The sequence below is a fragment of the Ctenopharyngodon idella genome, chromosome 21 (assembly GCF_019924925.1).
Source record: "Ctenopharyngodon idella isolate HZGC_01 chromosome 21, HZGC01, whole genome shotgun sequence".
Taxonomy (NCBI): Eukaryota; Metazoa; Chordata; class Actinopteri; order Cypriniformes; family Xenocyprididae; genus Ctenopharyngodon; species Ctenopharyngodon idella.
Genome location: NC_067240.1, coordinates 17716575 through 17737590, shown reverse-complemented (window position 1 = coordinate 17737590; position 21016 = coordinate 17716575). Strand labels below are relative to the sequence as shown.

The following is a 21016-nucleotide window of genomic DNA, read 5'->3' as shown; positions in this document are numbered from 1 at the left end:
TCTGTAAATTCTGCATGCAATGAATAAAATTATATAAGTTGCATTGACTTGTCCATGCAGCCAAGGCATGGCAGTCGCCATCAGACCCATACCCTGCCATACCCAATTGACGCCCCTTAATTATTCCCTAACGAATAATTCTCTTAATGAGTAAAGCTGGCTGTGTCTATATTATGATGTTACGTTTTTAACGCGTCTTGACTGCCGTACATTTTGACATGAATGCGTCATATAAATCATTGTAAATTAATTATAAATCGTGCAGTTCACTCGACTTATGTTTGACTCCTACCTGCTTGAAAGTGTTAAGGATGAGGGATCATTTTTTGCTGATTTGCATGGCCGCGGTAACCCCTGCTGGTAGATATTGCAACTACACCTAATGGAACTTAAAGCATCATTCTCCATTGATGGGTAATCAAAGGTATGTATTCAAACTAAAGACATTTTTAAAAAAAATTATCAAATGAATATTTAAGTTTTTTTTTTAATTCAAAATTAAAAAAAATAAATGACAATTTATTCATTATAATATAGAAAATATTTTACCAGTGCTCTGGATTTTTTAAGCTCTAAAAGTCATGAAGCCATAATTGACTATTATTTATTTGTTTGTCTGTTTTAAATTATGCCATGTTGCAGTGCTAATTATAAAGTATTTATTCGTTCCTTCATGAGCAAAGATTTGGGGCCAGATTTACTAACGGCTTGCGCCAACGCAAACCCTTTTTTTGGCATTAAAAAAAAAATTATGTAAGGATTTACTAAAGATACACAGTGAAAATGCGTGGACAGGGTTATTTTTGCGCGTGACCTTATTGCATATGCATTTGTAGGAGTTTCCCTTTAAAAAAATTATGGGAGGAGAGTATTTAAAGGAATCTTGCAAGGTGATTTACTAAGGTTTGCGCTAGTCAATTTACTGATATTTGTGTCATTATTTAATGCCCAAAAAAGCATGTCTTAAACCAGACGCTAATTTGCGCTGCTCTTGGTAGTTTGTGTTGGTCATTATTTAAATGATGCGTCTGTGTTCTTTAATTTGCGCATTGTCAGCAGATCACGCCCATAACTTTCCACCCCCATCACTTTTTTGGAATTGCGCTTTCACGTTAATTTGCCCTGTTTAGTAAATCTGGCCCTTTGAAGTCATGAACCTTTGCAGAGTCCAAGCAAGTGCCAGTGAGATGAACAGGAATGCTAACTTTATTACAGAACTTGTTGCTTGAGTGCTACTCAGACAACCAACCTTCAATGGATGCATTATATAGACCTTATGTAGCCCCGCCCCTTTTCAGTGCTGTGCTCGTTGTGTTCTGTCTTCAGGTTTGTGTTTCCACAGCAAGTGTGGCTGAAGTGTGTAAATACAATGCAGCCTGGGTGAGCATAAGAGACTTCCTTGATTCAAAAACCTTTAAAAAATCTTACCGACGCCAAACTTTTGAACAGTAGTGTATATAAATTATTTGAAAAATGCTGCATTTTTCGTAACATAAATGCCACTGTTTGCTTTTTTCTACCAATGCAATTACTTTTCTTTTCTTATCTTTTTTTTTGTGAAAGTGTGGCTGAAGTCTAAATAGCTTTTGGACCACTTTAACTTTAAATAGATCATCTCTACATATATTAGGATAGCAAAAGTAGCCTAAATGTAAACAGGTAATGATCTGAATGCCATTTATCTTTATTGTGGACTTTAGTTATTAGTATTTTCCATAGCTTTGGTTGTCAAATCCCTGAACATTAGATTCAGACATTTAGTTATTTTTTGTAAGTTGTTTTGCATTCTGTTAAAGTTTGAGTGTTTTCAATCAATTCAGAGTGGGTACTTTAGCTTTTTAAAATTGCAGTCATTTTTTTGGGTTACTGTATCCATTGTTCATAATGATGGCTTACCTTCAATGCTTTGATTTCACAATAGAAGCTGATAAACTTAACATGACCATGAATAGTGATCATACTGCAAATGGGTGCAAGGTTAGTTATATATTATGGTGCTATGTATGGGAAAATGGGTGCTATATATTGTGGTTAATCTTTCAATGGGCTACTTTCTTATAATTAAAGTTTTTAATGCACAGGGAATAAATGAATCCCATAATAAAGAACAACCTCCATTAACGCAAGTGGTGCATCATTTTGCTGAAAATGCTGACTTGCATGAGGGTTAACTCTTCTGCAGTCCTTACCCACGAAGGTAATAATTTCTGGCTTTAAACACAGTATCTGTGACAAAAGTGACCTTGCTGGGTTACAGTAGTGGCAGAGCTGTCCATCGTGTGATAAATTCAAAGAGCTCTGAAAATAGGCCCACAGGGATTGGATTGTCTGCAGAGTGTTGCGAAGGGAAAGAGGCGGCAGGGACAAGCCTGTGTAATACCTTGTAATTGACAAGCTGTAAATCTGAGTAAGGGTGTTTTAGGCTCCGGCTGTAAAGGCAGTTGAGTGTGAGCCGTGTGTTTTTATTGGAACTCAATGTACTGGTGCTTTGTGACCATTTGAGAGAGAAACTGTACACCCTTTATGAGTTAACTGCATATTTATATAGGCAATGAGAACATGTTCTGCAAATTACGTTTAAGAACCTAGTACATGCTTCTTTACCCATATGGGTAATAAATACCAGCGAGATGTTATGCGTGGGCAGAGCAAAATATCTGGAGTCAGGTGTAGGATGAGTGTGTTTAGCATTTTACATTCTCTAAGAAGTAGTTATGTATGAAGGAAACACTCAAAGGTAATAATAAATGGTTTACTGGAAGTTACAGTATTTGAATGCTGCAAAAACAGTGCCTTACTTTCTACACTTGTGATTTTAAAACATATACTTGTTATGCTATGTTTAAAAAAAGATATGATATATAATAGAATGGATCTTTGCTCACTGTTTGTCTCTTTTTGGCTGTCTGGGGTTTTTCCACAGAAGAAGGCATCATATTCACCACTTAGAGGCAGTATATGAACAGGTTTCTGACTGCCCCAAAATATTACAAACAGGCCCAAGAGTTTGCACCCTGCAGATGTGGTGTGACTATGGTGTTACTCTCATCAGGTCTGACATTAACACACTAGGAAATCGTGGCTAATCACAAATGTTTAAACTGCTCTAATACACAAATGAATCTTGTGCTTCATCGTCTTGCCACAGAAAATAACATTTAAACTCCTCGGAAACATTTGGCATGTGTCATATGTGAAAAGACACGTCTGTAAGTCATTAGAGGTCTAAGCAGTGAAGCTGTTGGAACCCTGTTCTGTTTGCTCTGAATTTCTTCTTTGTTATTTGTCTGCTCTAAAACCAGAGACTGTAAACCGCAGAGACTCAGAATGGACCCAGTTCCCTCCCAATACTCATCAATTGCGTATCAGGCAATTGTTCTGATAATAGGTGATGCCATAATAAACAAATATACATTTCTGCTAATAAACCTGTATCTGTGTCTATATAATTTTTTTCTGATTTTTTTTTTAGCCCCAGGCTGTTTAATACACAGATTTGGCAAAAGTACGGAGCACCTAAAGGGACACAGTGATGGAAAAAATAGAAGTTGGAAGGAAAAAATATTTCACTTGCAAAACCTTTGTGTTCCCCCGAGAAACCTTGCATTTGCTCACAAATTTTTTTTATTTTTTGTGTTCAAAGTTTCTTGGGGGGAACCCAAACATTTTGGGAGCGAACGCAAAGTTTCACAGGGAAACTCAAACATTTTGGGAGCGAACGCAAAGTTTCACAGGGAAACTCAAACATTTTGGGAGCAAATGCAAAGTTTCACGGGGAAGGCAAACATTTTGGGAGAGAACGCAAAGTTTCTCGGGGGAACGCAAACATTTTAGGAGCGAACGCAAACATTTTGGGAGCGAACGCAAAGTTTCTCGGGGGAACGCAAACATTTTAGGAGCGAACGCAAACATTTTGGGAGCAAACGCAAAGTTTCTCGGGGGAACGCAAACATTTTGGGAGCAAACGCAAAGTTTCTCGGGGGAACGCAAACATTTTGGGAGCAAACGCAAAGTTTCTCGGGGGAACGCAAACATTTTAGGAGCGAACGCAAACATTTTGGGAGCGAACGCAAAGTTTCTCGGGGGAACGCAAACATTTTAGGAGCGAACGCAAACATTTTGGGAGCGAACGCAAAGTTTCTTGGGGGAACGCAAACATTTTGGGAGCGAATGCAAAGTTTCACAGGGAAACTCAAACATTTTGGGAGCACATGCAAAGTTTCACAGGGAAGGCAAACATTTTGGGAGCGAACGCAAACATTTTGGAAGCGAATGCAAAGTTTTTTGGGGGAACGCAAATATTTTGGGAGCAAACGCAAAGTTTCTCGGGGGAAGAAAGCAAAAGCATTGACATAATTTTTTTCTTCCATTTCATTTTTCCCTCCCCCTTCACAATGTCCCTCTAGGGGCTCTATACAAAATTTGGGGTTTTAAAAATATGTTTTTGAAAGAAGCCTCTTATGCTCACCAAAGCTGCATTTAAACAAAAATACAGTATAACACTAATGTTGTGAAATATTCTTACAGTTTAAAGGGATAGTTCACCCAAAAATGAAAATTTGATGTTTATCTGCTTACCCCCAGTGCATCCAAGATGTAGGTGACTTTGTTTCTTCAGTAGAACACAAATGATGATTTTTAACTCCAACCGTTGTGGTCTGTCAGTCGTATAATGCACGTCAATGGGAACTCCATCTATAAGAATCAAAAAAACATGCACAGACAAATCCAAATTAAACCCTGCGGCTCGTAACGACACATTGATGTCCTATGACACGAAACGATCAGTTTGTGTGAGAAACCGAACAGTGTTTATATATTTTTTTTTTTACCTCTAATACACCACTATGTCCAACTGCCTTGAGCATCAGGTTGGTGAGGTCTAAAAACGCGCTCTGATGACGGAAGTGATCTCTCGCGTGTATATGTCAATGAGTGCGAGCGATCACTTCCGGCATCAGAGTGCATTCAGACCTCACACACCGGATGCCGTGCGTGCGCTCAAGGCAGTTGGACATAGTGGTGTATTAGAGGTAAAAAATTATATAAATACTGTTCGGTTTCTCACACAAACTGATCGTTTCGTGTCTTAGGACGTCAATGTGTCGTCACGAGCCGCAGGGTTTAATTTGGATTTGTCTGTGCATGTTTTTTTGACTCTTATTGATGGAGTTCCCATTGGCATGCATTATACAAGTGACAGACCGCAACGGTTGGAGTTAAAAATCATCATTTGTGTTCTACTGAAGAAACAAAGTCACCTACATCTTGGATGCACTGGGGGTAAGCAGATAAACATCAAATTTTCATTTTTGGGTGAACTATCCCTTTAAAAGAACTGTTATATATATATATATAAAAATGTGATTTACTCCTATGAAGGCAAAGCTGAATTTTCAGCATGAAATTGGTATAGTCTAGAGAGACACCTGACAAAAAATATTTAATATTTATTTTGGTTTGATGAATTATTCTGGCACTGCATTTTCGGGCGTTGTTTATAATGAATCTACATTGTGAGCCAAATCGATGTTGAAATTTTCCACCTAAACAACTGAATTTCTTCTTTAGAATTTTGCAATTGTGGTAATTTGCTGTAATTTTCCAGTCTGCTTGGACTTGATTGTTTTATGTGCACTTGGCTTTAATATTCTTAATCCTTTGTTCAGGTTAATTCGGCTTAATCAGTCGAGCTGGCAGGTTGATGATGAAAAAAGACTTGTAGATGGCATGAAAACTGAGTTTGAACTGACATCACTATTAGAGGAAGCAGCGATCATGGGAGGTGATCTGGCAAATATTAGTTTTAACTGAACTTGTGGCCCCTTTTTTACAAGACCTTCACAGGGAAAATAAACTGACAGGCTGCTCAAATGTTTAGCTGGGAGTATTTGGGTGGAGGTTCGTCAGGAGTAGACATTTTTGTGTTAGTCTTTGCTGTTTGCTATTAAAATGTTTTCTCTTGCCTTCTATTCAGCTGAAAAAATTAGAAATTGGTTCAAGAATGAAACTTTCAGACTATAGGATCACACTTCTGGATGAACAAACCCTCTTGGAAAGCATTGCTGGTATCACTGCACACATAACCAACGGACTTAAACTGTAAATTCCTCAATGTATTATTTAGTCATTTCCCACCCTGTTGGCATGTTTCTTTCCTTATTTTCTGTTGTGGGGAATTTCCCATTTTATCCCTTGTATTGGATTGATTACTCTTTGGAAAGGTAGTTGTGCTTGTTTATGCATGAGATATTTAGCAATATTATAGAGGCTACAAAGTGTAGACTAAACCCAGCTGTCCATTTACTCTGCTGTTTACTGAACTAAATGCAAACTGGGCTCTCAGATCAGGGACCCACATGCTCAATCTCTCATTCTATTCACATCATCTCCACTAAAAGTCATGTTTGGTAGATCCCTGCCTCGAGTGCATTTCCCTCTGTAGTAAATAATGTATCTGGTGCACATGTAATGTAAGCGCACATGAGGCAAGGGAAGGATGTCATGACAGGTGAGGCCTTCACAGTGCACGAACATCCTCATATGCTGTATGGGGCCAATGACATGATGCTTTTTTCTATCCAATAATTTATTAAATATATATTACTTTCTGTATTAAATTGGTTTTGGTATTTTATAGGGATGAAGTTAAAAATGGCATCATTAAAAGAATTACATTTTTAAAAGAAAACATTATTTAGTAGTTTTATGGGTTAGTTCATCCAAAAATGAAAATTCTGTCATTAATTACTCACCCTCATGTCATTCCAAACCTGTAAGATTTTCATTCATCTTCGGAACACAAATTAAGTTTTTTGTTTTGTTTTGTTTTTTGTTTTTTTATGAAATCTGAGAGCTTTCTGTCCCTCCATAGACAGCTAAGCAAATAACAGATCGGAAAACTAATCCATATGAATTGAGTGGTTTAGTCCAAATTTTCTGAAGAGACACAATCACTTTATAAGCTGAACACAGATTGAATTTAGGCTTTTATTCACATATGAACATTCATCAACTCGCACATTAGTTGTAGTAAATGGAAGCTCAATCATGTTTGCTCGATAATCGAGAACCAATGAGATTCATTGTCGTGTGTTACGCAGCACGTTTAAGCTTAATTCATATGGATTAGTTTTCCGATCTCTCTGTGAACTTTTTGAAGCGTCTAAGTGTCAGTTGCGTAGCTGTCGTAGCTGTTTTTCATCAAAAAGATCTTCATTTGTGTTCTGAAGATGAACGAAAGTCTTCAGAAAGATTTTTAAAGGATTAGTCCACTTTCAAATAAAAAATTCCTGATAATTTACTCACCCCCATGTCATCCAAGATGTCCATGTCCTTCTTTCTTCAGTCGAAAAGAAATTAAGGTTTTTGATGAAAACACTCCAGGATTTTTCTCCTTATAGTGGACTTCAGTGGTCTCCAAACGGTTGAAGGTCAAAATTACAGTTTCAGTGCAGCTTCAAAGGGCTTTAAACGATACCAGACAAGGAATAAGGGTCTTATCTAGCGAAACGATCGGTCATTTTCTAAAAAGAAAATCAAAACATATATGCTTTATAGGCACAAATGATCACATCACAAGTGCTTCCACCAGAACGCGATTCCGGATTCTTCAAAAAGCTTACGCTAAATGTCCTACGCCTTCCCTATTCAACTTACGGAAAAAACGGAACTGGCGCCGCGTTCGTTCCGTAAGTTGAATAAGGAAGGCGTAGGACATCTTGGATGACATGGGGGTGAGTAAATTATCAGGAAATTTTTATTTGAAAATGAACTATTCCTTTAATGACATATATAGCTTTTAATTTTTATTTCAGTTTAGTACATGAAGTTAAACTAAATGAAAATGAGAAATAGTTATAATAGTTAAATTTTTTTAGATTTTATTTTATTTCTGTTAATGCTTATTTTATTTCAAGTAACAAACATGTGATTTTTCTTTTAAGGGTTCCAGTTTTAATTTTAAATATATTAACCCTTGGTCTAAATCTTTCTTCCTTTTTAAAGATGTGTCCATTTCTTTACAATGGACTCTTTTATTTCATTGACTCTGGCCCCAAACACAGCTCCTCTCTGATCTGAGGGTGAAAAACATTCAGTATGGTGTACTCCTCTGTCATCATCCAAACACACAGCCTTCCAATAAGGCACAGCAAGACGAAAAAGGAGTGGAGATGTAGATGGAGAGGAGTATACAAGATGTAAATGAGAGAGAAAGAGAGAGAGAGATTGTAGCTGAAGGGGAAAAAAAAAATGCCCCTCTGCTTTCCACCTAGAAGCTGCTCATCAACTATTCATCAGTAAGTCTCTGCACTATCCTACCGCAGTATGGCATGTGTACAATCCTGCCACTCAGGACTTGTGCGTAGTAGTGCACACTCGTGCACACCCGGGAGGTGACCTCCTGCTGCACTTGCACTTCTCCTTTCCTGGGCTCAGACCGCATGTATGCTACTCCGCACGACTCTGCGGGACACTGCAGCATCTTTTAACTTGTCATTTCCAGAAGCCTATTGATATGATGCCACGGTTGCTAAAGAAACGGGGTGTGTTTCTGTAAACAATCCCTTGAATAGCTGGTGCTTGAAAGCACTTTTTGTGTTGCATGCAAACTGTTAGGAATATTTGTATGCTTTTGCATATCGTAGTGCACATATTCATACATTTGACATTTGACAGCATCAATCATGTAGGTAGACATATTTCACTGATCTTTAATTTTGTCCTTTCTTCTGGATGCCATGGTGCAGTGGTTAACACGCTTGCTACTGTTGAGCTCATGGGTAATTACAGGTTTGTGGTGTTGTATCTTTTTGCATTATATTTGCCCGCTTTCTCCACCAAAAAATCCTGTCATTCTTTATTGTAATTTTTCCCATTCAGATCTCCCATTTAGTTTTCCCATTTAGGTCTTCGTGAAACAACCTATAGAACAAGCCAAGGGACAAAATTAGTCATCAGCAGACCTACATCTGCCATAACGCAATATCTCATATTAGATTAATATACATATTAGACCTAACAAAAGGGGGAATATACAGCCACAAAAAAGGGTTAATTTTTTATGCTTTTTTTCACTGCTGTGTGGCTACTTATCAACACTGTTTTTTGAGTTATGACGTTCAACCAACAAGCTACACTGAGTTAGAGGAACATAATAATTTGTAGCATAAACACAAATTAAGTTGATTTATTAAAAAAAAAAAAAAAAAAAAACAAATCACTTTAACTACCAGAGTTGTAGCCCTGGAACCAGTTAATCTTATCTATTTCAGTTCAAATCAACAGCTATCATAGCACATGTTAACATAACTTATTTAACATGTATATTTAATGAACAAGTAAGATATTACTTGTCACTGGCATTAGTGCGCTAATTGCTTATAGAGTCAATGTAGTGTTTACCTTCATAGTCTACTCTTCAGCATAATGGTAACCAAAAAAACTTCAACATTACTGAAAATCTTTTAAATGTCAAACATAACGGCATTAAACACTATAACAGGTCTTTCTCTTCACTAAAAACAAATAAATTAACACTTCTTAATTTCAAAATTTATTCTCCTATATCCTATGCAAAGCATGCTGGGAACTAGAAATCCACTGCCTAATTTCTGAAGTTATCAAGACAATTTCATTAAGTTACTACAACTTAATTTTAAAAAAAAGACAAAGCAGAAATTTGAGTTTAAATTACAGACAATATTAAGTTTATGTAATGATCAGCATTATTATGTCAACAGAGCTCTACAAAATAATGTTTGCAACTTAAAAATTCTAACTTAATGTTTTAATTAAACCTTTTAAGTTGCAACCATGCATTTATTTAAGCTGTGGTAACAGGTCCCCTGAATTACATTTTGGATTGGTATTTACTTTAATGCTCCTGTATGCATGCTGCAATCCTTCCTAATATGTGTCCGAAATAAAGCAGCCAGTGCCTGTGACAGGAATTTGACAAATGAAAGATTCGGGAACAAAGGAGCATGGGAAGGGCGTCCGTGTGTTTGTATGCGAGTGCCAGGTAGTTGAAAAGAGGGTCTGCCGACACTCCTGTTGCGAGCCTTGCGCTCCACTTGAGGGACGTGTCCGGCCATGTTTTCTGCACACTCCATGCACATCGAACGCCAGTGTTTGCTTCCTCAGGTATGTCGTAGGAGTGGATTGATGTGTGTCTTAACATGAAAAGGCTTAAAAACGAATGAATAGTTGTTCTTTTGCTTGTGTTAAGAGGTGGACAGAGAAGGATTTTGCTGTGTGTGATGGGGCAGTAGCTGTCCATGGGGAGAGAGTTTGATAAATGCAGGGACCTGCATGTGATTGAAACCAGATCAGAGAACCATTTATCAGGCCTTATTAATCTAAAGCCTAGCCCATGCAATGACACATTTTACATTACAGCAAAAATAGAAACGGTACAATAAGAGACAATGATCATAAAGTTTGTTTGGAAAAGATTTTACTTGAAATGGTGATGAATTGTTGCCTTTGATATCATTATATAGATAAAAAGACTTTTGTAATCAGATCGGTTTACATGAACTTCCAGGAGTACATCCTTAAAATTAATTTGTTTGTTGGTGATGTGTGTTTTCCTGTATGAGTTGAGGAATAAGTGAAGAGATTTTTTGCATGTAAACTCTGTGACCTGACAGAGAGAGGGGAAATCAAGTTTACAGAGTTTTAGTGTCCATACTACATTAAACTACTATATATAATGTTGAATATAATGAATAATAATGCAATGGGGGGATATTTGTGGGTCCTGATAATGCCAAATGTCTTATGTTACCAGTAAAAAGTGGCCTACATTAATTTAAATATATCTAGTCAGTGACAGATTGCAAGCATATTCGTCTAAAATAATTCTGTATTTTCAGCTTCAGAATCATTAATATTTTTATTCTGGTGCCACCATTGTCCTGTGCATTAGATTACCAGCAACAGTACATTTTTACCATATGTCTTGGAGTATCGCAATAGTATCGTATCGTTAGTTCAGTATCGTGATATGTATTGAATCGTGACATGAGGGTATCGTTACACCCCTAATAGCTACCATAATTTCAAACAAAATACCATACCTACTTGCTAACTTGCTACAGTTAATGTTACTAATGTAAAACCAAAATAAATGTATGTGTGATCTCTTTCAAGCAGTATAAAATGCTTTCTGAATCTTTCTGTCTGTTTATTTATTTTATAAGGCCTAGTTTATTTGAATAGGGACATACAAAAGCCAAAAGCTGAAAAAATATGCATTGCACATAGAGAGTATAGAATATACTAATTTACATCTCGGGTCCTTAGAGAGGCTTTTCTAAGAAAACCGACCCTGCATACCTTGATTTAAAACTTTTGACTAATGTAGTATACCATACATACATACATAAACATACCTAAATAACACTAAATGCCTATTTTAACGATAAATATGCCTTATTGTGCAAACATTTAAAAATCTGTTTTATATATGATAAATTTATACAATTTGTAAAACTAAGCATATTCCATTTTTTTTTTAAGTTTGGCTTTTTCTCCATTATTTTTAGACCTTGAATATACAACATCTTAAGTTCTAAAGGCATTTGTTTGAATCCAAACTGTAATTTGCAAAAATAAATACAAGACAAAATCATTGCATGCATTAAAAGATGAGCTGTCTGATTTGTGATATGCTGTCTAATAAGTTTAAAGATTAATCCTTACCATTTAAAAAAAATATATCAAATTTAAGTTGTGAATCTAAAACAAACCCTAAAAACTTAAACTCATCTACCTCCTCTGTTTCTTCGCTATGTACCCTTTCTTTTTTCTTTTTGTTTTCTATTAAAAGTGTTTTCTTAACATTTAAAGTGAGATGATTTTCCGGTTCATTTAAAATTGTGGCAACTTTGGCAGATGACTTATCAGATGTGTAAATTACGGTATCATCTGCATTAAGTTCAACATCTGGGCAACAACACAGCAAATTATTTATAAACAAACAAAAAATCAACGGGCCTAATATTGAGCCTTGAGATAAGCCCATTTTGTTGTTCATGAACGACTTTTCATCCTCAATTTTACACATTGCTCTCTTAGATTTAGATGCAAGGCAAACCACTCAATTGTATGTTTGCTGAAACTGAATGCACTTAATTTAGATACAAGAATAATAGTATGGTTACATGACAGTAGTGAAATTGTTCATGACTTTTAGGAAAAAAATGAATTCTCCTGTGCTGCATGTATACACAGTTAACATTGTTAGTAGACAAATTAAACTAGTGAATGCGAAACATGCAGTCTAAGAGAGTATAGAGCCAAACATGCTTATAGTTTAAGAAACACCCTTAAATTCTCATGTTGCTGACAGTTTGACTGTAGAAACGTGTACTAACAATAACTATAAAATGCGACCCTGGTATTTTGGTGGAAACTATGGTTGCCATGGCAATTTTTCACAAGGGCCTACCAGGTCACAGGGTTTATCATGCTAGAATCTCTTCAGCGACGTTTTTGTAGAATCTGCTGTTTATGTGGAATAATTAATCCAGTTATTATGAGGGCTTTGGGAGGAAATGTGACATGGATGCTTTTTCTTTCACACTAGTCACAGCATGTCAACAACACTCATATTCCCTAGTGGTTTTTATCGTGTTGTTTTGGCTCTGTAGCTCTCATTTCAGTTTTTCTCTCTCTTTCACTTTTTTTTCTTCATATTCATAGTTTTTTTTTTTTTTTTTTTTTTTTTTAGCACCCTTTCTTTCCACAAACTCCGGATTTGTGAAGTGAGAGTCACCTGTGTGCCACTGTGCAGAGCAAGAGGTGAACTCGATGCAGTTGGCTGGAACTGTTCCCAGAATACGTTGTCATTGGACAAGTTGCCAGGAAGAAAGTAGATGCATACAGGGTGATCTGCCTTCTCTCCTTGTTTCAAGATTCTCTCTGGCATTATTGATGCTTGGAAAGCTGTTTCTCTCTCTAAAGCAATGCTGGGTTTATCTGAAGTGGAAAAAAAAAGAAAAGAAAAAAGACATTCCAGTGATTGAAACAGACTTCGATTGAGATATTGCCTCTGTATTGATTTACCTCCAGTAGATCTTGAGCAATGGCTTGAGCCAAGTATCTGGGCAAAGGTTGTACATGTTCAGAGTGTCAGTGGAGATACAGCTTACCGTAAGTCTTGCTTTCATTCCTGTCTTATATTAATCTCTGGCTATGTTGCTGATGTCATGTTGAGTGGCCCAGACTCAGGAGTTCAGGAGTGTGTCTATCTCCTCGTGCAAACACATGCGCTTTCCGTCTGGTCTCTCTCATATTGTTGTTGAAAGATAGTTAGGACTGCAAAAATCATTTTCTTAATCAGTATTTTTGTCTTGTTTTCCAGTACAAATATCTAAACATCCTTAAAACAGTTCATTGACACAAAGTTACATAAGTTTTTCGGGGAATTTATCTAGGTTTATGCTTAAAGGGGTCCTTGATTATGATTTCACTTTTTTTTTTTAACTTTAGTTAGTGTGTAATGTTGCTGTTTGAGCATAAACAACATCTGCAAAGTTACAATGCTCAATGTTTAATGCAAAGGGATTTTCTTTTGCAGAAATTGCTTTTACAACAAGCTTCGTCCCGAGTTGGTGACATCACAAACTCCAAAATTTACATAAACCCTGCCCTCGGGAACACGCAACAAATGGGTGAGGCCATGTTGGGCTGCTTTAGAGAAGAGGAAGAGTTGTTGTAGTAAAGTGTTGTTACCATGCGGATATTTTACGCCGGACTGCTTCACAAATGAGGGTCAATTCAACGCTGGATTTGCACAAAAGATTAACATGATGGCACTTGCTAGTCAATGAGTTGAATCAACTCCACAGCAACTACATAAATTTATCCACTAACCATTCAGAAACATCCAGTTGCATTCTAAAAGTTGTAACTTCTTCCTTAGTCTCTCCATCAGTGTCCGACTCCGGTTTGAACAATAAAAGGCTGAACACCGTCACTGATAATCGTCATTTTGGCTGCGTGAGATTCTCCAGCTTTGTTGTTGTTGAGCAACCGAAGCACAAGCTGTTAAAGCTCCGCCCTCTTCTGGAAAGGGGGCTGGGAGCAGCAGCTCATTGGCATTTAAAGGTACGGAGCCCCGCACATGACATGCAAGAAAAAAAAATTAAATCATGCCCACGATTTACTAATTCGTGCGCACGATTTACTAATACGTTCCCTCGATTTACTAAAACGAGGGAACGTGCACACGAGTTAGTCTACTATTTCTTTTTTTTTTTTTTTTTTTTTCCTGCATGTCATGTCCGGGGCTCCGTATAAAGGGACACACAAAAACGACATGTTTTTGCTCAAACCCAAATAGGGGCAAATTTGACAAGCTATAATAAATGATCTGTGGGATATTTTGAGCTGAAACTTCACAGACACATTCTGGGGACACCAGAGACTTATATTACATCTTGTAAAAGGGGCCTTATAGGTCCCCTTTAATAAGAAGAAAAAATATCAACATTGCAGACAGAGTAAGAAAAATAAATGTTTCTCATTATATTATTTAATTTATATTATTTTAATTTTTATTATTACAATTTTTATTATTTTTATAATAGATATTTTTAATGGCAAAAGGATTTTTATTTTATTTTACAGTGGAGAGCAAGCAAACTTTAATTTTATTCCCTTGCAAAAAAATTGTTTTTTTTTTTTAGACGCTTCTCTTTGTGAGTGCAATGTGTATGTGTGTCCATATTTGCTAATATTTTTATTCTCTGGATGCTGTGGAATGCAAATCCTCTCCCCCTCGTAGTCCATCAGAGAGGAGAAGTGAGCCAAGGTCAGGGACATTTAGGGCTGAACGCTCCATATCCAACAAACAAAATTGTTCTGCACACAACCTCCATTGGCCCAGCATTCCCAAACGTTCCCTCGCAGTCTGTCGTGTTTCCATGAATTATGCTTTTTCTCGGCTGCATCTCAGTTTTTCCTGGGCATCAGCTTTTATCTAGCTTGCTGTATGTTGTATGTCTTATGTCCAGTTCAATTTTGTCTTGCAATTTTATTTATTTCCAATCACTTTAATTATTCTGCCCAGACAGCGAAGAATCGTTCAAGACGATGACTGATGAGGGACTGTTCTTCGAGTCCGAATGAGTCAATGCGCTTCTGGCATGCAGTGCTGCTGTCGTTGAAACAGCAGGGAGCGTATCTGTGACCGGGCTGTCTGCCTGTCGCACTGAGACGGCACAGTTGCACTCCGGGTTTCCTGTAATCCCTCCCTCCAAAAGAGCCAGAGCATGGAGGGGCCGTCCTGCCACTCGTACCCGGGGGCCACACACTTGATCTCTCACCAGCTCTCCCCTCAAATTATCTGAGGCCCCTCCGAAAGAAAATCTCAAGCCGTTGGTTTTTAACCAGCCGAGCCCCAGAGGACGCTTGCCGCTAGCACAACTCTGTGTTTTTCAGGAAGGCTCTGCTACACTGAAAGAGAAATTGAGAGATAAGCTGGGCCCTTGATAAGACGCAGCTCTTCTCGTAGAAGCGAAAACAGAAATGCAAATGATTGGTGTGTGTGGTACGTTTGGGGGGGACATGTGTTTTTTTGGCAAGCATAGGGACTTTTGGCTTCCTCACTGTGACATGTTTGTGCTCTGCTCTGAGTACATTCTCCAGATAAAGGACGAGCTGAGAGCACACAAGGAATTTGATTTGATTTGAAGAATGCGGAGCTGGGAGCGGACGTGTGTGTCTTTGTGTGCGGAGGGGTATTGATAAGAACTGGACCCTTTCCCATGAGCCTCCGTTTCTTCTCTCCTTCCTATCGAATCCTAGCAAATGTCACTATGCCAGTTGCCTTTTTTATAAACTAGACCTGGAAGGCCAAAAAAAAGCATGTTTGTACACTTGCATGTTTACGTTCTACTGAAAGGGCATGTATACATTTGTGTCATTTGACTGTTGTTTTGGGTGGCTATGCATTGGGCCTTTCTGAAGGCTGACCAGCATGCATATGTGTTTGTGTTAACGCTGCAACGTGATGTGGGCGCTTGTTTGTTAAACTGCGTGAGAGTGTGTGGGAGTGTGTTTGTCTGTTCTCCTGAAACTGAGAGAAAAAGAGAGCAAAAACATGGATGGAGTATATCTCTCCCTGACACTATCTCAAAAAACAATCTGTCGCACACCCGGGTGAGACTCTAATGTATCATCCAAAGACTGCGGTATATCTGAGTGCCACATGTTGAAGAGACTTGAATAACTGTCATACGGGGTGGAGACAAAAGCCTACCACAAATCAAAAATATTTACAAATCAGACTATTGTTGGCATACAGTAAGAGTATAGAGCTAGAAAATTTTTGTGGTTAGTATTCTGTAGCCCAGATCATGTGGTGTAGGAGAAATTTGATGAGAAATATTTTAGGTGAAACTGAGATCTCATTTTTTTGAATGCTGAAATTGGCAAAAATCAGAGCGTAGATTGATACATTGGCAAAGGGATCAAAAATTAAAAACAAGACTGTTAAAAAGAAAATTGTCATTGTTTACTTACCTTTATGTCTTTCCAAACCTGTATGACTTTCTTTCTTATGTGAAACACAAAAGAAGAATGTTTTGAAATAACTGTTTTTGTCTATACAATGAAAGTTGGTCTACAACAACATTGGACCCCACCGAATTTCATTGTATGAACAATGGACACAAAATTTAGACTGTACATCTACATCCCTCAAAGCCTTGTTTTTGATTGCGTCAAATTAAATATTGAAAATACCCCGACTAAGGTCTAGGATTATGATCCTGATCAACAATGATGGTACAAACAGAGGATGAGCCACAATATTATGACATGCATCTATGAAGATCCTGGATTAGGTTAGTAAACCTTAAAAAATATGTGCAAAGTTGTGTGTGCAAGATGTGTGACTTCATTCCATTTGGCTTTACCTGTATTTGTTTTTACTGTCATAGCTCTTAGCAGACATGTGAATCCCTCTGTGATCCGATGCACCTCGGTTAGCGTAAGCTGTGAAAAGGCATCTCACGGCACTTTCCAGGGCTAAATTTCACCCTATTGGCTGCCGTGTTGCTATGCGTAACGCTATATGCCCTGTCCTTTTTGGTGAGATGAATCTTTGATACGTTGAGCACTCATCAGGGATACGCTCTGATGGGGATGCTTACCAGTCACCCTTTCTGCCATCCTTTCATTCATAAATCATTCAAACATTGGCTGGATTGATTTGCCAAGTTGCAGTGTGTCGAAGGCAGGGTATACAGTAGGGGCGGGGCTAAACTGTGGCAGCTCTGATTGACAGCTGCGTGATGGGACAACCTGACAGCTTAAAAAGTGAGCAGTTGGAATGTCACTCTGCCTGAGAAGCATGCTTTCTCTTGCTGTTTTCTAACTGCTGCCTGCTTCTCTCGCCGCAGTGTTTCCCTGCGGACTAAGCAGAGGCTACCTCATGGACGTCTCTGTTTTCATGTGGTGCAATGTCTCTCTCTCTATCTCTATCGCCTCTCTTGTTCTGAATGGTTTCCATGGTGACAGCTGTGCACAGTGGAAACGGTGCAGGGCTGAATTCACATCATCTCACCATTAACCACCTGAAAGTACACGCATGCACACAGGGGTCAAGCTTCTTTACATGCAGTGCAGAAAGCTTACGCACATAACCACTTGTACTGAAACATATGCAGGTTGCCTGTGAACAATCTTCAGTCTCTGTCGCACGCAATGCTTGCAATCACTCACACTCATTCTGCCTTTCCATTCACACGTCTTATTGCTTGTGGTCACAAACACAGATGGTTGTTTACTACAACACATATGGCTGTGCGGTTAGAAGTTCAATGGCTCATATGCCTGAGATTTGACCACTGCAGTGGTACAAGAGGGTCTTCCTGACTTTGATTGGTCAAGCTTTTGTAAGTGCCCCGAGACATCCCTGTCTTGGACCCCACACTCTGCCTATGTGTAGACAAGGGCAACCTGGAACCACAGATCCTTCCTTTACCATCACGGATGTGTGTGATTTTTCGATCAGATATACCTTCAAAGAGATTGACTAGAGGTTCAACCCTTTTCCGACCCTTAAGGAGTTCAACATTAGAAACATGCCCTGCTCCCAGGCACCAGGCCTGGGCACTATAATCGTTCACAGATGATCTACATACAGACTAGTTTAAGCTGTCTTTAAAATTTAAGAGGGCCTGATTGTGCACATCTGCATATAATGATATTGTACACAGGTCTTCTTTAGAATAAGTACCTTATCATGGATGACAATCCTAATTGCGTTAGGTGGTACCTTGATGGACAGAACCATCAGGATTGTCATCTGTTGGGCATTTCAGCAGTGCGTCGAAATCGACAGTACATCTATGATTTCTCCACTTTATCCTCGCCTCTCTACACCCCCCCCCCTCCGGTGCACTTGATTGACCTCTCAGTCAAGTCAACAGGCGAGTGTTAAACGCAGGGATCTGCATCCCCTTACCTCCCACTCAGATCCACCATCTCCCCACACACATACCGTGCCCTAGGAGAAACATGCTGATTTAAACAACCAGATGGGTGTTTAAAACCATTAGGTCTCAAAAGATAAACTCACCAAGCTTGTGAAATGCCAGCAGTGTCTCGGGGCGGTATATATGTGTGATGGTGTGCAGGTACTGCGGGTGGCTGGTAGAGGGGGAGGTGGGCTACACTTATCTGCTATGATCTTTGAGGAAGTAAAGGGGGGGGTGCAGCAAATTGCATAAATGGGGCCTGGTGAGGGTACGGGAATGGGAGCGATCCAGGAGAATCCAATCCAGCACTTTTAAGGGGGTGGCTCCACATTCTCTTTATTTACTCTTAATGTCAGGCATCCCCACCCACCCGATCAGAGCAGTGAGTGCCTTGGGGCAACCCAAGTTGAGAAACAGCAGATGCTTTTTAATGGAGGAAAAGAGGAATATTTCGGAGCCAAGAGAGAGGGAAAGAGAGTGGGAGACGGATGGGAAGAGAGCTAATGACAGAATAGAACAGGGAAAGCTTGACAGTGCCCCATTTTTGAGAACTATCTCCTGTATCTATTGTTTTTGTTTGAATGGTTGTCATTATGGCGAGCAATCCGTCCATACAAATGCTTGTCACACCACAGTCTTTTATTCCACCTTGAGCTGGAGGGTTTCGTGCTTATCGCCAGGTGGGTGGTTCACAGCAAAAATAAAGCAGAGCAAGTCGCTGATACACCCGATTTTTTTTCTCTTTCTTCTCCTTTTGTTCTGCAACTCCTTGTAACAGCATATTGCAACACAGCACTGGTGGTATTGTATCTCGCGAATGTCAGCCCCACCCACCAGAAATGCTCAATACCTATGTAATAAATGTAACGCATTCAATATGTAGTACGGCAGGGCATATCTAACACAGGAGACTTACTGCATTTCAAGGAGAAACTAATCTTTTAAGGGAGTTCCTCTTTGAAAGAACATCACCTGTATTTGGATACCCGTAGATCTCACACTTTTGCATGTATATGTACACACACATAGGTGCCAGAGAGGAGAGTGCAGGTCGGGTGACAAGTCCCATCACGCCTGGCAACGAGGGGAGGGTGACCCACACATCCCGCTCAGTGTCATTACTGTTGACAGATTCACTCACCACAAGGAGGTTGTCATGAGGGAAGCACTTCCACTCACACACACACTGTTTATGCCTACAACGTGGCCCTTTGATCTTCTCTAATGAAGGCCTGCACTGCATGGTCAGATGCGTTGGGACATGTCAGTTATCACCCCCTGCCCCACCGCACACACACACACACAATCCCATCAGCCGAATGATGACATGGCTGTGAGGAGGGTAGAGTCACGAGAGGCCCCGTGGCGAGGTCCTGATATCACAGCAAGTTCTGTGACTCACTTCGTATGGCACGTAATCCTACACCTCCCCTGTCATGATTTCATTCTCATCACCCTCTTCCTATCATTCTAGTTTCTGCCGATCCTGCATGTGCGCTAGCACAACCCCCAACTGTTTACCTTTCATGTTGATGAAACGTTGCTCTGTGGAATTATGAAATGCCTCTATTTTTGGGATCAAGGTACAGGTTCCTTTATGGGTGTTTTTAGATAATGGGATACTTTTGTTAAAGTCTGATGTGGAGAGGTTTGTTTACAGAATGACATCATGTCAGACAGATGTTGGTCTTGATGCATCTTGTGCGATTAGAATGGTGATACGAGTTTGTTTGAGGAAACCCTTATGAAGACACTTTTGATACTATATCTTGCGTCTCTTATCTGAACTTTGGTGCCTTGCTTAGAGGCACAACAATACCACATGCAGTCACAGGGATTTGAACCTGTAACACTGATGCCGCAGGCTTTAATGGAGTCAGGGCTTAGCACTCAATCTAAAATATTAAATCTTAAGTGTATTGTCATTGTTTGAAATTTGCATTCCAAATGGGACCTGACATGATATAACCTGTATGTTATAAAGCTTATAATTCATAGGAAACTTGTCAGCATTAGTCACACGGGACAAGACAGAGAACTGAATTAATTGTTCTGTGAAGTGTATTTCTTTTTCTACACATCAGAGTTAGCCTGTGCTTTTCTACCATCAGTGCTCTTGATCATCTTTCATTCCAGTGCTGGTGTCATATAAACGTCAGTTGAACTGTTTTTCCTGTTTAGCTCTATATTCCTCCCTAGTAATATTTTTTTGGAATAGGGTATGATGGCCTCTGATATTTTCATCTCAAGAATCATGTGACTGGCTTACAGTCAACCAGTGCCCCAAGCTTTTTCGATGGACCCTTTAAAACTGTCCATGTGGGACTGCTAGATTTATTCCAGATTTATTCCCATAACTGTAGTTTATATTCCTGCACCTTTCTTTCTTTTATGTTTCCTTCCTGTCTTCATACCTTCCTGTCTGTCTATCCTTTCTACCTTCCTGTCGGTCTTCTTCCTGTCTTTCCTTATTTCTTTCATTATTCTGTCCATCATTTCTTTTTCCCTGTCTTCCTTCC

General features: G+C 38.9%; 1 protein-coding gene across 8 annotated transcripts in view; it reads left to right on the top strand.

Annotated features, from left to right (window-relative positions):
• The window catches only part of nrg2a (neuregulin 2a), a 102685-nt gene that overhangs the window by 11735 nt on the left and 69934 nt on the right, over positions 1–21016 (top strand). Inside the window, exon 1 of one of the 8 annotated variants that reach the window (XM_051876896.1) lies at positions 12462–13161. The exons of the other annotated variants lie outside the window; for them this stretch is intronic. The gene's annotated coding sequence lies outside the window, so the exon portion shown is untranslated. Of the gene's footprint in view, positions 1–12461; positions 13162–21016 lie in introns of those variants that run through there. 8 annotated transcript variants of the gene reach the window in all.